The sequence below is a fragment of the Culex pipiens genome, chromosome 2, assembly GCF_016801865.2.
Source record: "Culex pipiens pallens isolate TS chromosome 2, TS_CPP_V2, whole genome shotgun sequence".
Lineage (NCBI taxonomy): Eukaryota > Metazoa > Arthropoda > Insecta > Diptera > Culicidae > Culex > Culex pipiens.
The window spans coordinates 69,491,775-69,504,480 of record NC_068938.1 but is presented as its reverse complement, the minus strand read 5'-3'; the positions used below and the strand labels follow the sequence as shown (position 1 = coordinate 69,504,480).

Genomic DNA, 12,706 nt, shown 5'->3' with positions numbered 1-12,706 from the left:
CACCACGGCGCACCCGATCTTGGTGTTCAGTGAAGCCACAATCATATTGGAATACAAATTTCCAAGTCACTTTAGTAGAACATTTCTGGGGTAATATTTTAGCCTGAAGACCCATATTAAAACACTTTCTATTCCGTTGTAAAACTACAATCTTTCTTTCAGCATCCATTTGGGTGTTGAATGATTTAACTTATCAGCACTTGTTTTTTTTAAACTTTTTTTTGTGATTTTTAAATTTTCATTTTTTGATTTGGAAGCAATTTTGCATAAATTATTTTTCCTTGCAACTGTCATACAAAATGGGTATGATAATGGGATTTTCTGATCGATTTGGTGGCTTTGGCAAAGTTGTATGTTATGATTAGATCTTTTCCGAAAAATTGATGCATGGAAAAATCCGTTTTTTTAATTTGAACACTTATCACTAAAAGTTAAATTCTAAAATACCAAGCACTTAATTAATAATAAATTAAGCTTTATTAATTTTGTTTGACTAGCAAAGACATTTTCTGAGCCATAGTGCGTGATGGTGCAAAATCTAGTTTAGAAGATGAAAAATTAATTGAAAAATCTTATTTTTTAAATATCAAAAATATGGTTTTTTGTAGCAAAACTGAATTTGCACTAGAAAAGTACTCTTGTAGTAATTTTGTTGATAAAATTAACCATTTTCAAGTTATAGCAACTTTCAGGAATAAATTTCCGATTTGTTTTCGTTTAATTGCATTATAAAAACAAATCTTGAAAAAAAGCAATTTCCCATAAGTTTGCCTTTGACAGCTTTTCAATTGGATGTATGGGTTTACAGATATAAGCGAAAATAGAATATTTTTTCAGTGTGGTAGAAACCTGAATACTAAATAGGCTTACGCAAATATTAAAACGAGTCAAATTAAAAAGTTACCAAAGGCAAATTTATGGGAAATTGGACGAGCTTTCCGTAAAAAAAATTACTAGGCGGAAAAATCATGTCTATCACATAGAAATTGCCAAAAATTACCAAAAAGCTTATTTTTTCGACATTTTTATTTTTAAAACCGCTGTATCTTCCCAAGGATTGGACATAAGACAATGGACAATGCACAATATGGAGTATTTTCTGTAAAATTGTCTTAGGAATCGATTCCCACTATCGGTTTTATTTTTTCAAATGACGTTTAGAGCACTTTTCGAAAAAACACTTTTAGTAAATGATTTTAGTTTTTTTAGGAGAGACATACCATCCTGCATTTTTCGTCAATCTTTGTTACATCTTAGGCTATTTCCTCAAAAAAAAAAATTAAAAAAAATCGTGACATCACCTTAAAATTTCACTTTTAAACTTAAAAATCAAAAAATCTCATAGAAGTGGCGTGTATTTTTATTTCAGTGTATTTTTTCGGAAAGCCCGTCCAAATTTCTACAAGTTTGTCTATGACCACGTTTTGGTACGCTGCAACGGCTTCGAGATACAGCAATATTTAAATGACGAAATACAAAAATATTCAAAACACTTGCGCCCTTCTCAAATGTCATTATCGAGTGAAACTGGCTCCATATTCACAAAAATGGCTTTCTTAAGCGTAGGATAACATGTCTACAAAGATTCATTGAAATCGCAGAGGGTCGGGTTCAATAGCACCAGAAAAATTTCTGATTTGAGCTGGAATTGCACAATATTTTTAATGAATAGATCAGATAATTGCACACAAATTTATTTTTTTTACATTGAACATCGAACCAAATCAATCATTTACATCGATTCAAATTCTTTGTAAGGCGGTATCTCAAAACTTTATTGCTCGATTTTCTAAGTTCCCGAGAGAAGATTGTAGGAAAAATTGTCAGCTCTTTTAAAGAATATAATTACACAAGGCATAAAAAATTTTAAAAGGAGAATAACCAAATATTTTTGAAAAAAAAACAAAATGGACTCCAAAGTTCATGCTTACCCTCAAAATTAGCATGTGTTGACATTGATAAGTCGTTTTTATCTGGAATACCTTTAACTTTATGAAGTTACGTGAGTTATTGATGAATTACAATATATGAACTTCTGAATTAAAATGATTAAATATCGAGTAACGTTATGGAGTTGCAGTCTATATTGATGAAATTTTTCTAAATCATCTGTTTCCGTAGTGTAGTGGTTATCACGTCCGCTTCACACGCGGAAGGTCCCCGGTTCGAGCCCGGGCGGAAACAAAGTTTTTACTGTTCTCAACAAAATATGCAAGTTTGTCAATAAAACTGTAGGTGTTTTTGACAAATGTATGCAACAGCGACGAACCGGCCTAGGGGAACAGCATCTAATTCCAGCGTGCCTCTAATGTTGCCATATCAGCACATTGACATTCAATTACAGCTCATTAAAAGCGGTTTCAGCTAAAATCGAGTGATAAAGAGGTCAATAAGAAGTGAGCAAGCAAATTTCTATCAAAAGATTTGCAAATTTAGTATGTTGAAATAGTGAAAATCAGCGAATTGGATGGAGTAAGGAGCGTGTGCTTAACCTGTCGAACATACGAGAATTTCCCCCAGTTCTCCAAACAATCTTTGGAGAAAAACTATTCGGCCCTGTCAAAATATTTTTGATAATTTTAAGGTGCATGTGTGAATGAGGACCCTTAAATTGACAAGCCATCCAGCTAAAAAAAAATCAGACTGAAACTTAATCAAATCATGCTCTCTCCCTAGTGAATTCCAAAATCCAAATCAGTTCGTCTATGACAAAACAATTCCCTCCCATGCACAGTTCTCTTCATCATCACTGTTCTGCAAGCGCAAATCCGATAATCCTTAATGAGGTGCAACAGGACGAATCAATGTGGCATCAGCTCACTCTCTCTCGCTCAACCCTCTAAGTTGGGCAAAATTGTTGTTGGATTCATCAAACTTTCAGGTTTAGAACCGGGATTCCAGGGCGGTGTGTGTAATGGAGGGGAAAGAGAGCAATGATAGGATATTAAGCAAATCCCAAATCGGTACATAAATGAAAGGATTAAAATATTTATGAAAATTGCTTTCTTTGATGTGTTCATCATACGTATAGGTCGGTCTCTGAAATGAACCGGATCGTGGCTAAGCCCCTCGGTGCGGCACACACCGGGTCTGCCAATCTCCTGGGGGGAAGACACCGGGCGCTGGCAGAAATGATTAACTGGTGGCAGCGGAATTTTTCCCATTTTCATCAATCCATCCATGCGCAACATTTTGGCACTCCCCGACCTCGGCGGGGACCCGTCGCCGGGATCATAACATCATCCTCGCGTCCGTAGCGCGCCATGGGAGCCTGCACTGACAGTGTCAGCGTCGTGACATTTCTGTCCGGATGGTGGACACTGTACAAAAAAAGTAAATTCATAAATAATCTTTAAATCTATTTAAAATGACATCATGATGTTACTAATAGACTTTAGTTGAAAATTAAACTTTACATCAATCGCATGTAAATTTATATTGAAACTTCAAATGTTTTTATCACTGTGTACAGTAAAATAGTAGTCCCCGTTCTTGGACGTGGAAAGGTGCACCGGAGAGTTAATCCGGGGTGGCGTCCCGCTGTGAGATTATTGGAAACACCTTATGACAGAATTTTCCACCTCTTTTGCCGTGGTGCAGTGGCTGGCTGGTTGACGGTTCAAAACAGCAGGATTTGTGAAAGAAATCCCTCTTGAGTCCTGGCGATTATTAGTGGTAGGACGACTGGCAGCAGTGCCAGACAGCGTGGTGCTCTTTCTCGCACTTGGAATATGGGGTTTCATTTGTTCGATTGCTTGCCAGAGAGCGAGGTTTGATGTGGGAGAGTTGATGAGAATGGTACTTGTGAATACCAGGAATTTTTATGAATGGAATTTCGCATTTTTTAGATCTAGATCATTTGATTTGATTTTTTCAAAGTATACAAAAATCTTCTTATAAACCATATAAATCTGCATTGAACTTTTATTCAGTCTGATTTGAAAAAAAGTCTTTTGCTTAAAAAAATAACTTGATAAAAGATACAAATAAATCAGTTGTTTCCGTGGTGTAGTGGTTATCACATCCGCCTAACACGCGGAAGGCCCCCGGTTCGATCCCGGGCGGAAACATTTTTGTTTAGCTTATGCCAAAGTTGCTTAAACATACACAATTTTTTAGTAGTCAGATCACATATTAACCCTTATTTGATTCATATCATCATTATCATCATAATCATAATCATATACTTGTCAGACTCATTAATATTGTTATCATAACAAAAGTGGTGCAGTAATTTGTGCCTTAAAATTAGCATATTCCTCTCACAGCAGTAAAAGCTATGTTTCCGCCCGGGCTCGAACCGGGGACCTTCCGCGTGTGAAGCGGACGTGATAACCACTACACTACGGAAACAGTTGATTTTATGGTTCAAATTTGTGAGCATCGAGATAGGCTGGGAAGTTATTTGAAACTGAAATGGTTTTAATTTTCAAGAAATAAATCCATAATTGCTCAACATTTCAGTTTTTTTTCAAGTAGTTTCTGGTAGTTTGTTTAATTGTTCGTATGAGCTATTTGAAATTTTACTTTGTAAATTTAATTTCAAAGCAGACCTGTGGAGACAGGGTGAGAGTTGTTGATAGTAAGTATTTTTGAAGGAAATTTCATAATACGATACATTATAAGCGCGTGCACGTCATTTTTTATAAATGTTTTCTTTAGTATTGATGAGAAACAACAAATCGATGCCTCTGCGCTTTCTTGTACTAAGCGTGCTGTGATTTCTATCCAGTTAGCATAAGAAGCACAGAGGCATCGAAAAAACAATCTATTTTTTCATTAGTTGGCTTGAAGAAAGCATGGAAATTGTTTAAATTCAAAACATTTGAATTGGAAATTTTTCAAAAATCTTCTGAATTACTAAGTTTTGAAGCGTTCAATTTCCCGTGGTTACAAAAATCACGGCAAAAGGAAAATTTTCAACAAACTTCCTGAGAAATCCAGGGAAATTTGAAAATTTAAGATTTTTCTGATCCTGCTTTTGGTTGATATTTTGCAACAAAATTGTAAATAACAGCAACTTTAATGGTCAATATGATACGAAGTTGTTTTTAATTATTTTTTATGGCTTTTTTTTTGTTACATGGTATATTTTTTTTTGTTACATGATATATAATAAGGCGTTATTTTATTATGTAAGGCAAAATTTTGGGCTATCGTAACAAATCGTAACAGATGAGCGATCCCCCTACCTCCCATGTAACGCGTAACTCAAGGTCTTTTTGCAATTTTGTATGAGTGCTTATATGAAAAAATGTCGTTACGTAACAGAACTTTTCATCACACCCCCCTCCCCCAATTTCTGTAACATTTCGAAACAGATTCCGACACCCCCCCTCCCCCCCCCCTAACTGCGTTACGTAATAAAAAACGCTCCTTAAGTGACTTAACCTAAAATAATTTTCAAAATGCAAAAAGTCGTTCGAATTAAACGATACACTCAAACCCCGATGGTTTGACACCAACTGTTGGCAAACGAACGGGGTCACTTTTAAGTTTGACACCACTTTTACGCGGAGTTCACACACACTACCAAACGTTTGTTTTGATAGTGTGCGTGAGCGCCGTATAAAAAGTGACAGTTCGTCACTTTTTAGTATGACTTTGACCAACCAACGGGGTAAAAAAGTGTCAAACGAAAAAGCGACCAACCACTGGGGGTTGAATGTAACTTTTTTTCATTTTGACGCCTTTGATAGCTTTAGTACTTCAAATTTAAACTTCTCGAATACTATTAAACAAATTCTACTTGCACGGGTTGAAAAAATAATAATTGGTTTACAAAAACGGTAAAAATCTAATTTTGATATTTTCAGTTGTTATAACAACAATTAAAAATAGTTTATTTTCATAATATAGTAAGCAACAAGTCCAACAAATAAGCAAGTTGTGAATGCTTCAGGAATAAATATTATCTGAAATAAACTTTTACAAATAATGTACAGACTAGCTGATTTGTTCATTAGATTGGAATTAATACAATCAAGTTAGGTTGTCTCACTATTATGAAGATTTTCGAAACATTTGAACATTCGAAACAATTCGAAAAACTGATAACGGGTACAGTTGAAAACACAAATTTATTTTTGTCACTTCTTCACACAAAAAATTAAGCGGCTAGAAATATTATTTTTGATTTTTTGTGTGCTTTAGATATGATCAATCAATGATCAATTTCGTTTTGTATACAAAGGGTGTTCATCTACGAATAGTGACAGGTCATTTTTAGACGTGTGACGTTACACATGTGCAAGTGTAGTAGTAAAATCGATGTTTCGCCGAAAAACGTCATAGTTCGAATTCTCGGACGCTTCGAAACCCGGACAACTCATCTTGTTTTATCAATTATTTGGACATAAGTTCGCATTATGAATGTCAAAACTGTGTTATTTAATGAATTCTAACATCAACTTTCATTTAAAGTTTGCTTGAACGCTGTAGTTTACCAAACATGTGAAACATTTCACTGAAATATTTCATAATTCAGATGATGATTTTTAAAGTTTCCATTGACAGACTTTTCGTGCGCGAGAGAGGAGAACCATGGTCTCTGCCATTTTTCCCTTGATGAGCGTCAAATTCTTTGGTGAAGATTCTTCCATCGCTGCTTTAGTGTTTATTATGCAGAATGGTTCAAAAACATGTGTGCAAAACTTTGTTGCTGGAAATTTATTAACAGAATGACAGAAAATTATAAATTCAGAGATTGGAAAAGAATTGTTGATTTTTTTAACGTGAAGACTTCCATCATTGTCATGATTTTTCGTTCAAAGATATAAATTTTGCGTCGCTTTCAATATTTTGACAAAATTCCTTCAACAAGTTGTTTAGAATAGTGCCCTACACATGCTGATTCCATTTGGTAATGGTTATCCCATTCCTTGTGAATTTATGAAAATCGTCATTAATCAATGATTACCAACTACGACGTCAATGATTGTACCGCAAAATTATATAAATTTTTAAACGCATTTGATTTAGATCGAAAATTCTTTCAGTGGCTTGAAGAACTCAACAACCGGCACATGCTGATTCCTTTTGGTGCTGAAATTCGTAAAATTGAATTTAATACAGATTATTTTATAGTGATGAATAATTTTCTTAGAAAATGATCAACGGCTTCACCTTAATCAAGATTTAAAATTATTTTTCAGTATCAATATAAATATTAATATATAAATTGATTGGCATCTAAGTTAGAATAAAATTAGTTTATTTTTATCTAAAATCAAATTCACGTTGATTGATTACCGAAAAGTTATAATTTATTATAGTCCTATGGAAAAAAGTGATGTTGTTTCCATCGTCATTAAAAGATCTTTAAATGTTAGATAAAAAACCTGTCTTTTGAAGAAAAAAATATCACTGTCTGGGATGAGAAAAAACATCCCAGTCCACTTCCCAAGGAAATATTGCCGTGACCAGGATTCGAACCTGGGTTACTACGGCCACAACGTAGGGTCCTAACCACTAGACGATCACGGCTGTTTGGGAGTTGATAGTTAGCAGTGATGTTAGAAATTTCGTTCGCCCCGTCCGTCGCAATCAGTTCCGTTTTCGATTAAATTAATTTTGTTTCAAATGTTTTTAGAGCCCTCTCACGTTACGCTTGGTTGAACAAAATTGCACAGCTACAATTAACCTATTCTTTTTCTATTTTGGTTCTCTGCTTTGATCGAAGCTTTATCCACTTGATTTTTGGCTGCTTTGAAGTCTAAAATTAAATAACGTCATGATTCGAATTCCCGGACGCTTCGAAACCCGGACACTTCAACTTGTTTCATCAATTATTTGGATATAAGTTTGCATTATGAATGTCAAAACTGTGTTATTTGATGAATTCTAACAGCAACTTTCATTTAAAGTTTGTTTAAACGCTGTAGTTAATGCCAAAACAATTCAATTGAATTAAATTATAAGTTCACCAAAAATGCGAAACATTTCAACGGAAATATTTCATAGGCGTCCGAAGCACCGGGAAGGCAAAGCAAAAATTTATGTTTTTGATTTTCTTAAATTCTAGTCATTTTTTATATAAACTATCAATTGTTTTGATGTTAACAGCTTATTTGAGACCTAAAGAATGCCATTCACTAACATTTCAGTCCAAATTTGTGCGATTCATAAGCAAAATCGAGTGTCCGGAATTCGAAGCAAAAGTGTCCGGATTTCGAATCAGCTTTTAACAGTGTCCGGGATTCGAAGCACAACAAGTCATTTTAATTTTCAAATTCTGATCAAAAATTGCTAGAAAAAACATATTTTGCAAGCATTCTCTTAAAACTGACTGATTATACTAAATCCTGATGATATTTCTACATTTCCAACTTATTACATGATTTTTTGCCAGCTATAACAAAAATAATATGGTGCTAAGTGTCCGGATTTCGAATCATGACGTTAAAGTGTTTCGATTTTGTTTTTCACATTTTCAAATATAGATCATCATCAGCATGAAATTTGGAAGAAAATAACAAACAAACATTGAAATAGTTTTGTACAGTTATGTGTACCGTAAAACGGGGTGACTTTGATAGCCGGGGTGACTTTGATAGGTTTGCGATTTTTCCGCAAAATGAAGAGTACAATTAAAATACGTAAGGAAAGGTTCAGAAACATACTGACCGTGGTAGAGAAGAGTTCAAAGTACCTCATGAAGAACTTTTCATAAATTTTTGAAAAGTTTATAAAGTTAGTTAACTATAGTTAAGAAAATGTGGATGAAAGTCATTATTTTAAACTTCTCAAAGTGTCATGATTTTCTCAATGAACATGATTTTTAATCGGAAAACGGAATGCATTTTCGGATTCTTTGGACAATTTTCCACTAGGAGAAGGTTAAATAAGTTTGTAAATAATAAATAATATGTGTTTTTGAAACACAATTAAAAAAAATCTCCAAATTAATAGGCAAATTCAGTTGAACAAATTTCATGTAAAATGTGAAAACTTGTGATTCGTGCTTCGAATTCAGTTTAAAATGCAATATAAATCGATAATTTTACAAACAAAACTATTTTTAACAAATTTCAGGCAAAATTCCGACCTAAAATTTATATGTATTTTGTTAAAAAGCTTTTAAACTTAGTTAACTTAATATAAACATTGATTTTTTTTCTTACAAACTATATCAACTACTTTAGTGATGGTACATTTAACGTACAAATAAAGTTTGAACATTTTAAATATGATTTTAACAAGAAAAACTATGACTATCAAAGTCACCCTGGAATTAAAACCAAGAATTGTTAACGTAACTATTTTTCTAAACACTATTGAAAAAACTTTTTTTTCCAAAATAGTGCATGGACTTTGTGTGGCCTACCCCAGTACATGTTTTAAAAATAATAATCTTGAGAAAAACCTTACCTGTTGGAAAATATTCTAAAAACAAATTGAAATCCTATCTAAGTCACCCCGGTTTACGGTACCCTTCTGCAGCTTGACAAAATCAATAATCCTGCAAATTTAATTTACTCTCCTTCGGGACTCGCACCCAATGTTTCATCAACAACAAATCGAATATTCACGAAATTAGATTTAATTGCCCCCGTGATTCCTCTCGATTGCAGTACCACAACATCACCGAGGAGGAGGATTGCCAACTAACTACGACACATGGGGATCAAGTCCACCGGGGGTGGTGGTGATGGTGGTAGTATGGCGCAATCAACTAATGAACCCAAACTTCAACGTTGACGCTTGGCAAGATTTGCATCGTTCGACGGCGACGACGATGACGCCGCTGCTGCCAGGAGACTTCCTTCCAGGGGCCAACCAGCAATATTAACCCTAGAGAGGGGAAAAAGAATCCCGGTTGCAGAAACGAGCCTGGATGTGCTGTGGGAAATCCATGGAGAATCACGAGAAAAAGCTATTTTAAAAAAGTTTTTTCCAGATAGCTTTATTTTTTTCGATTTTTTTTTCAAGTTTTTCAACAACCTAATCCTCGTAAACAGGACTTTTCGTAACTCTCTCTGGATCCTGGCCCACCAACTTGAAGGCAATCGGCGCAAGTTCCCAGAGGAGGAGCAGAAGGTAGGCTCCTGGAGGAGGCGAAATTAAATACCACCACGCGGGCAGACTGAGTTTATTTGATTCGGGTGGGACCCCGAAACGCAAGCCAGGGGGGGCGTTACACGTCAATCAAGCGTGCATTGTGTAGTTGTTTCGCGCGGGATGACGCGTCGTCCTGGTCCTGGTTCTGAACTTCTGGGTTTGTAATCAACGCGCAACTAGCATGTTCCGGGAGGTATGTTATAGAACGGGGTGGGTTGGATGGAATAATAATAGTGCTGCTTCCCCTCAATTACTTCCTCCCCTTGGAACTTGAGAGGTCGAGAAACCAGTTGATTACAAAATTTTGCGTAGATTTTAATTATGTTGAACATTTGAGGCCAGATGAAACGAAGAACTTATCGCAAAATCAGCAACACCTCCCCACGATCAACAAAAGCCCATTCAGAACTCCCGGGAAATCTTCGGCCGTGTAATCCGGTCAAATGTACCACAACAGAAATTAACTTTTAATTTATGAATGAATGTCCCATTGATATCTGTGAATGTCCTTGAATCGATTGGTCCCGAAAAGCAAAAAAAAAGGACACTTTCCAACAATGAAGCTTTCATTCAAAACGGGGTACAATTGCTGGTGCTCCTTCTTCGATTTCAAGCCACCTTCAAAAATATCCTCGCTGAGCATTGTGTTAAAGGAGGTATTCTGTTTTTTTGCATCCGAAAAATTTATCGATTTTCACCATCATTGGCGGGCGGGGTTCAAACAGAAGGACTCTTTCTTTCGTGCTGTGAAGAGGAGATCATATGATTCAGGACTTTCTTTTCACAGGACGCGATTGCTGCCGATGCTGGGCTGTTGTCTGGTTCGTTTACCCTCTAGCCGTATATTATATCGGGTTTTGTGGAAATCGATAAGGTGATCTACTTTTCTGCTCTGTTTCTGGATGTTCTGTTTTTTATGCTGCTGTTGCACCGCACTGGATGTTGGGTTCCTGGAATTGGTAAAAAAGCAGCACCAAGAAGGAACGCAAAGAGGCATGAAATGAGTTCTGAAAGAAAGCGGAATTTTGTGGAACGACGCAGATTTTTTTTCAAGGAATCGAATACCTTGCGGAGGTGGAACGGATGATGGGTGGGAATGTGTTGGAATCGTGGACTAGGAATAAGGTTTCGTTTAAATTTTGAAATTCAAAATATAGTTTATCCATTTCCGAGCTAAATTAGAATAAACACAGTTACCAAATTAGGAGGATTACAAAAATTGTTTTGCCTTTTGCCTGATTGCTAAATTTAAAATAAATTCAACATTATATTATTCGTTGAAAAATATGTTTTCACATCTTAGACAGTATTATTTTAAATTTTCATAAATTTATTTACAAGTTTTTCAGGTATATTTTGATTAAACACATATTTTTCAAGTAGAGGAAATATACCCATATTAATCACACTAAGCCGTTCGACCAACTCTCATCACTTTTGCCATTTTCCGCTTTTAAATCAACATTTCAGATGTATCAACAATGAAGAGTTGCTTGCTCACTTTAATTTGAGCTATTTATTACTTTGGAACAGTCAAAAACACTTTATTTAAGCTGTAATTCATGATCAAAGTGCTGATAGGCCGATAATAGAAATAGGCTGAGAAAGGGTAAACGTATGTAAAAATGCTATTTTTAAACCAATGATATATTTTTGCATCGTTCTCCAGCAAAGTTAAAGTTAGGGGATTATTTGCACTACAAGCTCAGTGGTCTAGATCACAAAATTAAGTGCAAACAGGATTTTCCGAAATGTTGTATTGTACATTAGATGAAAATTAGAAAATAATTTTGGATCAAACTTTTTATATTTTTGGAAATTTTGTTTTCTTCTAGAAAGTTTATGGACATGTCAATACAAGCAACTTTGTTGATGACGCCAAAATTCTATCTCGCAATCAACTTCATCAACGACTAATTTATCAAAACCATGTTGAAAATATTGTTAAATAGGATTTTATTTTCATATTCTCTAAGTGTCATGATTGTTCTCGATGAAAATAAGGTCCAAACGGAAAACGGGATAAATTTTGAAATTCATTTGACAATTTTCTTTTGAACAGTGTTGCGATTTTGAGCGCTCGTCCGCTCATGAGCGAGCACTTTTCGCTCATTCGTGAGGAGGAGCGCGACGCGAGCTAGCTCACGTTTGCTCGTGCTCGTGTTTGCTCATTTATTTTATGAGCGAAAATGCTCATTGAGCAAAATGAGCGGTATTTTTTACCTGTAACGGGTAAACGATAATAACTTTTTTTCAGCAGAGCTTCGAGGTTGTTTTTTTTTTAATGGAGGCTTGAATAGGCTAATCTTAATAATATTGGATGAAGTTATTTGTCATATTTTTTGTTTCGAAACTTGCTTTAGAGTCAGAGTTAAGTTGTTACATTAAGATCTGTACACAGTAAAAAACCATAGAAATATTACATCTGGGAAGGGGTACGCCTTTTATGTTAGAAAAATGCGTAATTTTACTTCTGAAAATGTGTAATTTTACCACTTTTCTGGTGTAATGCAACTTTTACAGTCTAAATCGAGGTAAAATCATAACATTGAAGAGGTAATTTTCAACCTTACAAAATTACACACCTTTCAAATGTACACTTTTTTTACTGTGTAGAAATAATTCGATAAATAAAAAAAAAGTTGAT

At 35.0% G+C, this 12,706-nt stretch overlaps 4 non-coding genes across 4 annotated transcripts; 2 read left to right on the top strand and 2 right to left on the bottom strand.

The window, feature by feature from the left end:
* The first annotated feature begins 2,111 nt into the window (after positions 1 to 2,111).
* On the top strand, positions 2,112 to 2,184 carry Trnav-cac (transfer RNA valine (anticodon CAC)). The gene has a single exon. It is a non-coding gene; the product is annotated as a tRNA-Val (tRNA).
* A 1,813-nt stretch (positions 2,185 to 3,997) lies between these two features.
* Positions 3,998 to 4,070, top strand: Trnav-aac (transfer RNA valine (anticodon AAC)). Its single transcript has one exon. It is a non-coding gene; the product is annotated as a tRNA-Val (tRNA).
* A 210-nt stretch (positions 4,071 to 4,280) lies between these two features.
* Trnav-cac (transfer RNA valine (anticodon CAC)) lies at positions 4,281 to 4,353 on the bottom strand. Its single transcript has one exon. It is a non-coding gene; the product is annotated as a tRNA-Val (tRNA).
* Positions 4,354 to 7,413: 3,060 nt separating this feature from the next.
* Trnah-gug (transfer RNA histidin (anticodon GUG)) lies at positions 7,414 to 7,485 on the bottom strand. Its single transcript has one exon. It is a non-coding gene; the product is annotated as a tRNA-His (tRNA).
* Between the last annotated feature and the right edge of the window lie 5,221 nt (positions 7,486 to 12,706).